This window comes from Chiroxiphia lanceolata, chromosome 5, assembly GCF_009829145.1.
Source record: "Chiroxiphia lanceolata isolate bChiLan1 chromosome 5, bChiLan1.pri, whole genome shotgun sequence".
Classification (NCBI taxonomy): Eukaryota; Metazoa; Chordata; class Aves; order Passeriformes; family Pipridae; genus Chiroxiphia; species Chiroxiphia lanceolata.
This window is the reverse complement of record NC_045641.1, coordinates 22,194,424-22,206,925: the sequence shown is the minus strand read 5'-3', so window position 1 is coordinate 22,206,925 and position 12,502 is coordinate 22,194,424.

Genomic DNA, 12,502 nt, shown 5'->3' with positions numbered 1-12,502 from the left:
GTATTGTCATTGAGTAGTGTTGCAAAACAGAACGTACTTTCTCTCAAAGCTGCTTCTTCTATTCTGGGGAGTTTGGGGCTGTTTCATTATTGTGAACACAGGCTTTTTGCTATTACCATCTTTTTTTCCCCAGTGGTTGGAAGGGTTTCTCTTGCTCCAGCAGCTCAGAGTGTTGCCTGAATGACTAGTGATTCCTTGAAGAAGCAAATTCTTGAGTTGTCCTTGTCTGCTGTTTATACTGCAGGATTTTCTTTTCTTTGTTGTGGGTGGCATTTTGGGACGAGCCAGGCATTTATTTCAAATTTGTTATTTTTTCCCATTTTAATCAGGGAAATGTAGTATTTTCTACTGGTTTATTTGAGTTGGTTCTTCCACTCTATTACTCTATTTTAAGCGTGTTCAGGTGTATTTTTTGACTATACTACTTTATCTACATATGTATATAAACCAAATACATGTGAACAGTGTGTTCCTACATACTGTTATTTTTATTAACATTTAATTGGAAAGTTATTATTTGTGTGATATATTTGAACAGATAGAACAAAGAGATTAGTTGAAGTAAATTCCTTATTAATTATTCGCCACTTTGTTTCATATTCTTAGTGCAGGATAAAAAAAAGGAAAATGAAAATGTTAAAGTGAAGTGAAATGAGACCCAGAACGAGAATGAAAGTAAAGTAGAGGGGTTACTGCTGCAGGGGTGGCAAGGCTGAGCTCCACAGAGCTGAGGCTTCAAGAGGATGCTAGCCTTTACAAGTAGAGTAAGGCTGTAGTAAGGAGGAGATGGGCAGCACCTGCATTAGCAGCCCCCCTCCAAGGGAAAAATGCAGCTAGAAACACATCAAGAAAGAGGCATTTCAAACACGTCAGATTGGTCTCCACTCCCGAGCCTACACGCTGAGATAATTGGGCTTAAAAGAAAGGTAGATTTAAGGCCAAAAAGCTGTCTGTTTAATTTTACCCTTTGTCCTATAGTCTGTTTTAGGCAAATAGATTGTCCTTTGTTTTGAATAAACTGTTGCTGAGATTTGACAGGGGCTCAGGAAAAGCAGTGCTTGCTGGGTGGTCCTGCTGACTGCACTCTGGGGTGGGAATCCTGAGCACTGGGCTGTGGCACAGGTCTGCCAGGCTGTGGATGGGTGATGAGAGGCACCTCAGGAGTGCTGCACGGATGCACTGTCTGACCCATTGCATGGCTGAGACAGCTGTTAAATGCACCCTCTAGCATATCTACTGATGGTATTGGGTAATATTTAGTAGTCAGAAGTTATTTCAGCCTTTCCCATAGTAGAAATGATGCTCAAGTCCTCACTGACCATATAGATATGGTCGAAACTCTGTTTGTTTGTTTAGTTACACGTCCGTCCGTGACAGCAAACATCAGCCAGGTACTCAGGAGTGGCTCAGGTCTCAAAGACTATCTCATCTCTACTCATTGAGGGAAACAACCTGCTGAGTAAAAGGCAAGAAAAAAAGGAGTCATGCTGCAAGCTGAAGAACCAATACAGGAGAGATCATCTGTACATGCCTCAGCCTTGGGAAACCTTAGTTTGGAGCTCAGTCAAGGATGAGACACAGGCCCATAGGAAACTTGACTTTATTATTTCCAGGGCTCAGGGAGCTACTCGTTTCCTATTTAATTCAAATAGCTGTGCAGATTCAGAGACAAATGTGGCAACAACAACAACCAAAATGTCTGTAGTTGTTCCAATAATTGTCTGTACTTGTTTCCTGTATTTGTTTCAAATTTAATATTTACATGGCAACACTCATGCTTGACAAGATGCGGAAACCCAGAGTTTCCTCCTTTTACACGTCACAGTTCCCACATGGGATATGGACGTTTCTGACCTCTTTGTCTGCATTGTTATGATACACATGCCTTTGACTGTCATATTTCACTATGCAGGGACTCCTATCCATCCCTTTACATCTGAGGGGGTTTTCACTGGTAGTTGAGGTAGGATGTAGCTGTTAAAGCTGTTGTCATGCTGAATCAAGACTCTTGAAAGAGCACACAAGGATGCTGTGATACGTTGGTCCCTTCTGCCCTGCTTTGGTCACTCACGCCATCCCACGGTGTGTAGACACTGTGATTGGGAAGTGCTGGTCCCTGGGGTCTGCTTGCAGGTGTCCTGTTCAAGGAATAGCAAAGACTGAGAGCTTCATATTTAGTTTTAGGGAGGCTAATGCACAGATCACAGAATCATAAAACAGTTTGGAAGAACTACTAACCCAGCACTGCCAAGTCCACTACTAAACCATGTCCCTAAGTGCCACATCTACACATGTTATAAATATCTCCAGGGATGGTGACTCAACCACTTCCCCAAACAGCCTATTCCAATGCTGGATAACCCTTTCTGTGAAGAAATTTTTCATGTAGCTGCAGAGGGCAATAAGATCCCCCCTCAGTCTCCTTTTCTCCAGGATAAACAACCCCAGCTCCCTCAGCTGCTCCTCATAAGGCTTGTGCTCTAGATCTTTCACCAGATTTGTTTCCCTTCTTTGGACACTCTCCAGCACCTCAATGTCTGTCTTGTAGGGAGGGACCTGAAACTAAACACGGGATTTGAGGTATGGCCTCACCAGTGCCAAGTATAGGGGGATGACCACTTCCCTGGTCCTGCTGGCCACATTATTTCTGATACAGGCCAGGATGCCTTTGGCCTTTTTGGCCACCCAAGCACACTGCTGGCTCATAGTCACCTGCACCTTACCAGCACCCCTAGGTCCTTTTCTGCCAGGCAGCTTTCCAGACACTCTTCCCTCAGCCTGTAGCTCTGCATGGAGTTGTTGTGGCCCAAGTGCAGAACTCAGCACATCACCTTGTTGAAGCACGTACCCTTGGCCTTGGCCCATCGATCCAGCCTGTCCACATCCCTCTGCAGGACCATTCCTACCCTCTGCCCAGCTTGGTGTTATCTGCAAACTGACTGATCATGCCCTCAATTACCTTGTCCAGGTTGTTGATAAAGATGTTAAACAGGACTGGCCCCAGTACTGAGCCCTGAGGAACACCACTAGGGGCTGGCCACTAAGTGGATTTAACTCCATTCACCACTACTCCTTGGACTCAGCCATCCAGCCAGTTTTTAAAATAGGTCTTCCTGAACTATTTCATTTGCTTGGGTTTGCCAGCATTCCTTCTTCTCCCTACACAGTGACCTAGCTGTCCCTTCTGTTAATGCCTGTCACTGCAGTCCAGAGTGTGTAGCTTTCAAAACACAATTTAATTCCTCTCAAACACCAGTCCAGTTGATCACTTTTTGAGACATAAAAACAATACAAAATTATTACAGCGAGAGCCCAGCTGCTTACAAGTAGTACATCTATGTTTTTAATGAATTCATTTACTTATTTTGCAACGACATGATGAGCGTCTAGGTAAAATTCTGCCCTTATCTTCAGATGCCCTCAGTTTCTCATTAGTTAAAAGCCCACTCATTAGGAGGAGCACATTTCTGGGACAAACACATCAGCTGTTGTAAATTGTTTCAGCAAAGTTTTCTGCTGTTCCCTGGTTTTATAGAGGTAAGTGCCATGTTATTTACTCAATTAACAATCAGTAAAGACAAAGTTTTGACTTCTGCCTATAGTCTACCAGTTAGGAAGGCTTTCTGTGTTATTTTCTTAATTATGTCTATTCTGGACTATAATTTATTTCTTGTGGGTTTTTTTTCTGTCCTCTAGCTATTTGGTGCTTAACACTCCAATATGTAACAGCAATTTTAAGTTAGATAACAGATATTGAAATGGTGTGTCTGTGAACAAAATTCACATTTGAAAAAGAAGAGTAATGTTTTCACTTTAAGGATATTTCAGAATTTGATTAATCTATTTAGTACTTAAATGTACCGAGCTGTGAGCACAACACCACTCGCCTAGAAGGGAGCTAATCATACGCTGCTCACCTATTTAATTTGATATGAAAAATAAAAAAGTACTTCCTTCGTTTGAGGCAAAACATTGGGGGCAATTGTTTCAAAATGGCAGTTACACCTACCAATGGAGTATTTTAAAATAATCTTAAAAGGAGCCCAAATGAGGATGCAGTTTGTTGTTTGGCAATAAGTTCTGTTCATTAATGATTTGTGTCAATCTATTGTGCTGGGGTTCTGTAGAGCTGGAGGTATTTTAAATTCATTTATTTGAAACAATATACACACCAGACTAAGCTGTGTATTGGCATGCAAATAAAGTCTGAAGTTAATTTCACCTCAAATGCTTTATGCATATTTTCCAAATTGTCCTGAGTTTCTGTTCAGCAAAGTGTAATATTCTCTTTCATACTATCCAAAGAATAGGAATTATATACTGCAAGCAGAGATTTACAGTGGAAATACACAAATGTTTTAACATTTGCCAACATATTAGGGTTTTTAGCTGACTAAAGGACACATTTTTCCTCTCACAAGATTATAAATCCTTAATAACTCCATGAATTCAACTGGAATCTTTCCAGATTTACACTCTTCAATTAATTTCAATTGAATTTTCTTGAATTACACTGTCTGAAAGCATAATTTATCTTTGTGTGAGCTAAAGTTAATTTAGCTTACAGCATTTTCTCAGGAATAAGCCTAAGCCTGATTGTAGGCATTCTCTGTGTTATCAATTTGACTTAATTTTCTCTGTTATAAGTGCCTCTAATAACAATAAACCTTTCAGAAAGTGAATGTGTGAATTAAGCAGATGGTATGAAAGAAGCTAAACTATTTTACATGCTTTGCAAGAATGTAAACTCATGTATTATTTATTGCACAGTATTACCCATTCCTACATTCTTATAAGCTATTAAAATTACATGCCTGAAGGTAGGATGTATTCTATTAGTGCCAATTAATGATCATGGTCTTCAGTTAAGAGTATTTAGTGATAAATTAGAAAGAAAATCTATGAAAAATAAGAACTTCTTTACAGAATAGTGTTGGTAGGCACTTTTGTTTTTACCTATCAAAGGTCAGAACTAGAAGAGTGTACTGAACACTGCTGAGGACATTAGTCTTAATTATTTAGGGAAGCAAGGCTTTAACAGCTATGACAATCAATACAGCTCCTCAAAAAGGTAAAAAAATGCAATTTATTTTTTCCTCTTTATTCTTTGCATATGGGGAAGAAATAAACATTTAAATTACATATAAAAGTTTATCCTTTCAACATAAACTTTGCAACTTTAAATATTGGAATACTTTCTCTTAAAATACATTTGTCTTCAGGTTATAATGCAATGCAAGCAGATGGACTGGAATTGAAAATAACAATACAGGAAGCTTTTTCATAAAAAAATTAGATCAATGCTTTATATATATGATACAAGCTAAATTCATGTATTAGATATATAAAATGGTATAATACTCCAAATGTTATGTAGTTTCTTCCACTCACAAAATACTTCTTTTACCCAATCCTTCAGCAATTTAAAAATTGTTTGTGGCATATATATATTTAATCTCCTTCTATTGCACAGACAGTTTTAAAGAATATTATTTTATCTTTCCCCGGTATTGAATGTGTCATCATAATTTGCAGTGATTTAAAATGACAGCACAATCTTTTAACTAAATCAGTACTGGGAACCATGACCTGTGTCTTGATTTGGTAGTAAATCCTTGAAAAGTTTCAGTATTCCAACAGGGAATCTTTATCTCTCCAGTAGTAAGTTAAGGATTAACATCTGAAAAATAGTTTGAAGACCCTGTGTTAAAGGCAGGGGGCAGTGAGGGGGGAAAGCCAGGAGGGAAGAAGAACCCCTACTGGCAGTCTTACTGCTTGTCTGAAAGCACAGAGGAAGGACAGGGGATGCCAGCACTCCTGTTTGTGGTTGGGTAGGCTGTACCCAGCCCCAAACCACGAGATCAAAAACCACCAAAAAACAGGCTCCGAAAATGGGATGTGAAGGCATTTGCGATAATTTACAGTGTTGTTGCACTACAGGAGCATTGGATGAGTAGGTGTTTAGGGTACATGTGGAAAGGAAAAGGTCAAATACTTCACCAGTGGTGCTTTGGTAACAACACACAGACACAGGTGTCTTCATATGTGTTTGTGAGATCTGGAAGTGACCAGAGCCCAAGCTTTGGCATGGACAAAAGAGCATTGTCCAGTGTTGATGGCAAAAGTTAGTATAATGTGCAACTGGCTGTGGGCTACGCTGGGGATTTGCACAAGTACCGGGGAGCTGGGTCTGACCTCTCTGCTCTCCACTAACCTGTGCCATCATTTCCCACTTGTAAACACAGCTAAAACCACTGTCATTCTGGAAATGAAAAGGCATACTGGAAAAAAATAGTTACGAGTGTTCTGCTTTTACTGAGGTAATACTGGAATAAAATTAGTTTAAGGAGACATTTGTACTTCTATGAAACCAGTCCTATGGCATAGAAACAATATGTGCAAACATGTAAGAATCTGGTCTCTAATGACTATCTGACAAAGATGTTACAGGTAGACAAGGATAGATCAGGACCCATGAAGTACTGAAATGGGTGTTTTTAATAGAAGAATTACGAGCTCCATAGGAAGAGTATCTTTTCGATATCTATTCTTTTCCCTTTCATTCCCATGCTTCCATGCAGTCTCTTCTCTGAATTTAAGGCATGACACGAGCTGCACATAACAGAAACAATAAAGTTAAACAGGAAATGCCTTAGCAGATCTCCACCCCAAATATGACTTACTGTAAATCTGTGATACACACCAAAGAGTGTACTCTAGCATTTTCAGTTTGCTTTTAAATGAATAATCCACAGTTTACAAAAACATCAACAGTGATAGCATAGGCCTGAATCCCCATCTCCTTGCTCTTTGAATTTCTTTTCGTGTATCTTGCACAAAAATAAAGGGTTGTTACTTCACGCTTTGCAACCTGGTATTTATGTTCACCTATTGGAAATGAACTGTAATACGAATTATGAAGGAAACAGTGAATCATATGTTCATTTCTGTACTTTGATTGACCTTTAAGGAAGATTACAAGCCTATAATTATAGAATCATACAATCATAGAATCACAGAATTATAGGATGTTTTGAGTTGAAAGGGACCTTAAAGATCACCCAGTTTCAACTCCCCTGTCATGGGCAGGGATGCTATCCACCCACCAGATCATGTTGCTTAAAATCCCATCCAGCCTGACCTTGGATGGTTCCAGGGATGGGGCAGCCACAAATTCTCTAGGCAACCTATTCAAATGTCTCACCACCCTCACAGGGAAGAATTTCTTCCTTGTGTCTAATCTAAACCTACCCTTCACCACTTTAAGGTCATTCCCCCTTGTCCTGTCACTACATGCCCTTGTACAGAGTCCCTCTCCAGCTCTCTTGTAGGCCCTTATTAGGTACTGGAAGGCTACTTTAAGGTCTCCTCTTCTCCAGACTGAACAACCCCAACTCTATCAGTCTGTCTTCATAGGAGAGGTGCTCCAGCCCTCTGAGCATATTCATGACCCTCTTCTGGACTCACTCCAACAGGTCCACCTCTTTCTTATACTGGGGACTCTGGAGTTGGATGCAATACTCCAGGTGGGGTCTCACAAGGGCAGAGTAGAGGGGCAGAAACACCTCCCCCAGATTGCTGCTCACTCTTCTCTTAATGCAGTCCAGAACAGGGTTGGCTTTCTGGGATGTTAGCACACATTGCTGGGTCATGGTCTCATCAACCATCAACCAACACCTCCAGGTCCTTCTCCTCAGGTTGTTATTTTCCCTCTGTTCACTGTTTAACTTGATATCTAATCTGAGAAATATTTCTGGAAAATTATGAAGATGTGAGTCAAGAGACTGAAAACTGGTAGTTGTGAGGATACAATGAATGCTTAATTTCTCTCTGATGCAGTTTTACACTTTCAGACCACAGAAGGTTTCAAGATTGAAATACTTCTGTAAAATACTTACCTGCTTACTGATGCAAGTCATTATTCAACAAAACTGGGAAAAGCATGACTTTTTACACAATTTTGAAACAGAAAAATAACAGCAGAGAGGGAGCAAGACAGAGGCAGACTGGACAGATTTTTCAAATTATTTGCAAGGTACTTTTAAATGTGATTGTGTGGCAAAAAAATGCTTAAATACAGTTGAAATGTCCATATTTCTTAGCCATCATAACAATTGCTGTATTAAATGTGGTCAGCCTATATTCAAAAAAAGACATTTCTTCTAGCTACCAATTTTGTACATTTCTTGGTGGAATGAAAACAATCCTGTTCCATTTATTTCCTTTGTAAGTGTCTTCACACTTTATTTGTTTTTCAAGCAAAATGCCTTCCTACAAATATGAGAAATAGTAGTTAAAATTAATATGTTTACAATGAAAGCAAGTGCAGAGCTATACTCAGCAAAGCAGGAGTCAATACCACATATGAGAGGCTGAAAGCAAAATTGGAAAAATGCTGTAAATCCAATTTAGATCCCAAGGCATGACTCTTGTCTGTTGCAACTCTGTGATTTAACTGTACCTCTTTCCTACTCTGGATTTTAAATTATGTTTGTCAGATGCAGGTTAATGAGGGACTCTGAAGTGGCTGTTACCATAAGAACTCCAGATTTATTTATTTTTGTCAGTGTGTTTCTGAATTCTGAATTAATTATGGAGTTCAATGACAGATGTGCAGTCTAACTCATACCTCAGAGATAAAACAAACTGTGTTATAGCTAATTGTATGGACTATACTTCAAGTCAGCATACAGATGAGTATAGAATGAAAGCATTAATTTGTTGGCTATTATGAAGCTGTGTTGCCTGGTTATAAGACCAGCATAAAAATCATAACCAAAAGCAGCAGCTGTAACATCATGTTACAGTGCAAAGAATGCCAGGATAATACCTAAAAAAAAATCAGAGAAGAAGAACTAGCCATCTAGAGAACACCATTGGTCTGTATTGGAACACCTGGTGTGCAAGTAAGCTTCTTCAGTGTGACAGTATATATTTTTATGGATCTTAAGCGGTATATTTTCGAATCAAAGTGCGCAATTAAGATGCCTGCTTCAGTTGTTTTCAAATATGTGGAAAAGAAAGTATAGTGGAATTCTGACTAATAAACACAGTTGAATACAGGTTGGACTAAGCTAACAACAGTTTCTTGGGAAAAGCAAATATTTTCTTGTTACTTTTTACAATAATTATGAAAAGAATATACAGAAATGAACTAATTTTTTCTATTCAAGAAAGGGTATATTGAAATCCAGCCATAACCTGCTTCATCCTAAACTGCATAGCAGAAACTGAAGCAAATAGAAAACTACATGTCATTTTGTGCAGTGAAAACATGATCCAAGATTTCCTGAATACAATAAAAAAACTTCATTCTCATCAACTTCAATGGATTTGTGATCAGGCCCCACTTCTTTCACTTACGAAGAACTCAGTTTTGTTTTTAGAATATAGAGCAGAAATACTGAGAGCATATTCTCTCTGAAAACACTGCAGTGCCTCAGAAAGCTATCTGCATCGTTGGGAAGTTAAATTGACCATGATAATATGTCACTGAATACAATTTGAATCAAACTTGATAATGAGCTTCATGGAGGAATCATTACTTTCTCTCCTCATTAAAAAACGAGATTAAAGTAGTCCAATTAGTGCCCATGCATAAGAGCAAAAAGGAGGAAATCCAAAGATACAGCAGAGGAAAATGTAATAAAAGATTTTTTGTTCTTGTTTAGAAGTTTCTTCATGCATTTGTGAAACAACACATAATTAATCTTCTGCTCTTTCTGAACTATAGGCTTAGCCGCTTTTTTTAAAACTTGTTTCACTTGGCTTCAGGTGACTTTTTAAAGAAAAAATAAGTATCTGTAATTAGATTCCCATCTACAAATAACATCAGAATTAATTGCAGATTAATGCAATTAGATTGGAACTTCTTCAAAGGACTTTTTTTTTTTAATTATATCCTCTTTAAGGAATTGTGTATATGGTAATGTTTCTTGTGTGGAATAGACAGTAGCAGGAAAAGTGAGACGCTTTGCAATGAAATGCAGTGCTTCATTGATGTGATTTTCTTTAGCCATGAAAAAGGTAGGCACTTACCACCTTATTCTCAGATTAATAGAGATAGTTGGGTGACTAATTCCATATAGCTTCAAATAAGGAACTTACAATAACTTTTGGAAGTGTCAAGTATTCACTGCAGGATCCTGAATGACTGTCCTTGACCAGACTCCTAAATTCTAAACAACTTGAACAGCGTTAGACATATTCCTGCCTTTTTTTTTTTTTGTAGGATTCATCTTGCAGATGCAGAAATTTGCATGTCTACAGTTCAGCAAGGTGACTAGCCTTCACAATTTCAAAGATTTGGTCAATCTAGTTGAAAGACCCTCAAGAATTATTTGACATGTCCTGAGATAAATATTTTCATTTTGTCAATTTTGGTATTTTTTACGTGGTCCTAAGTGATCAGTTTTGGCATGGGCCGGGTAACCTACAGAGGTCTCTTCCAACCTCAGCCATTCTGTGATTTAAAGTCTTGTCAGGGATAGGAACAAGAATTGCCCAAGAATTAAAAATATAGCTTAAAATTACCCTGCAATATTATTTCCTGGTCTAACTGTTCTGATTTACTATCTGCAATGTTCTAATGCCTAAAGCTGTCAGACCTGGAAAAGAACTGTACTGTATTAGTCATTAATCTGACAAAATGATCTAATTATATGTGCATAATAACACAAAGCTAAGCAATCCAGCATTTGGATTGTGGGAATAGGAAGCTAGGATCTTTTCCCAGATTCACTTACACAGAAATTCACTAATGGTCTTTAATTTTCTCTTGGTGCTCCTCCCATTTCATTTGAGCTATCACTTTCTGAGAAAAACTCTGTTTATATTATGAATTCTTTTCTTATGTACTGCAAAGCAATCCAGTCCAAATAATGAAAAATCACTTACCAATCTACTAAGATAGTTTGCTATATCAAAGGAATGCAGATTACTGTGGTGCACTGCTCAGTTTGTATAAAACAGGAAAGTCACTTTTTGTGGCTTGTTTGTTTGTTTGTTTTTCTCAGCCTATGGCATTACTTAAAGGATTATTCAAGACTGCAGGAAAATGGAGAAAAATATACCAGTTGCAAGCATAAGACTTTCTTCCAACAGATTAGTAGAGTGAAAATAATCTGGCAGCCTTTTCCAACAGGGAGGCTTGTACACAGTACCAGCTTGATGGCCTGTAGCAATGGCCCATTTCATTCAAGGACATTACCTTAATAGGATCTAAAGGATTGTGAACGAAGTTATAAAACTTGGGTGCTAAATCTATATTTAGGCATGTGAAACAAGCATTCAGAGAGTGGCTGAGGAAACAGCATGAGCATACATCTGTAGCTTCCTAATGAGTGCTTGCTCCTGGGGAGTCCAGCATTGTGGCTTCTTTCAGTCCTGCTCTCCACTCCCTGCCCCCAGCCATTGCCTTCTTCCTACCTTGGGCAGGGGCTCTCATACCAAACCACAGGTTGGGGGAACTCAATGCTTTTCTGAGACTGAGGATGGAAAAACGCAAGACCGAGAACAGAGGAGAAAAAGGCTGTTCTGCAGGAGACATTAGGACAAAGTAGAGACTTAAAGGAAAGGCAGAAGATAAGAAGGAAAGCAGTGGCAGACAGGAAAAGATACATCAAACTCAGAGGATGGAAGAATGGCAAGGAAGGACAAATGACAGAGGGGAGAAATCCTGGATTATGTTACTTATTAGAGCCAACATATTTTCAAAGACTGGAAATTTTTTTCTTTAATAAATCTGCTGGCATATTTGGATTGGGGTACCTGCAGCCTTCCTGTAGATTTGGCATCCCATTATAGATTAAAAGATAATATCTAGGGAGTACTGCAAAATCTAGTATTTGGAGCGGCGAGTTGGTTATACTGGTTTGGACAACAAGAAATGTAAAGATCCAGGTTGTGCATGAGAAGGTGTGAGGAGCGCTCCTTGTTCAGGAAGGAGTTAAGTGATTAACTGATGTTTACTGAGAAAATACCAGGGACAAGTGAAGCTAGACTAATTATGATAGGACAACTTGGGTTTGACTTTACAGGCAAGGAAAGAAATCATTAAAATGGATGTAAAAATAGGGAAACATCCAGTTTCAGGACATTTCAAATTCACATGTCTGGTGCATGAATAGGCAGTGATTGCAGTGATTTAACATGTGACTAAAATGGAGAATCTAGACAGCTGAATGATAGAAGATAAAAACTGAGCTGATAAACCATGTCATACTACATATATTCATAGAGAAACCATTTTTATGATCTCTGAATTGTAAAAAGTTCAGCAAAGAGACCTTAATGACAAACCAAGGACAGAGTTGAGTTGTGCTTCTTGGTGAAAAGATCAGAGATTCTGGAGCAGCTACCTGCAGGCAGTGGCTGAACAGCTACCCCACTGGGTACAAAGTAGGGATGTGGGTGCCTGGGGTGCCAGCAGCCTGCCAGCTCTAGCAGCTCCCAGAGTACTAGCAGTCCCCAAGCCAGTGTGATTGTCAGGGAAAACAGCAGA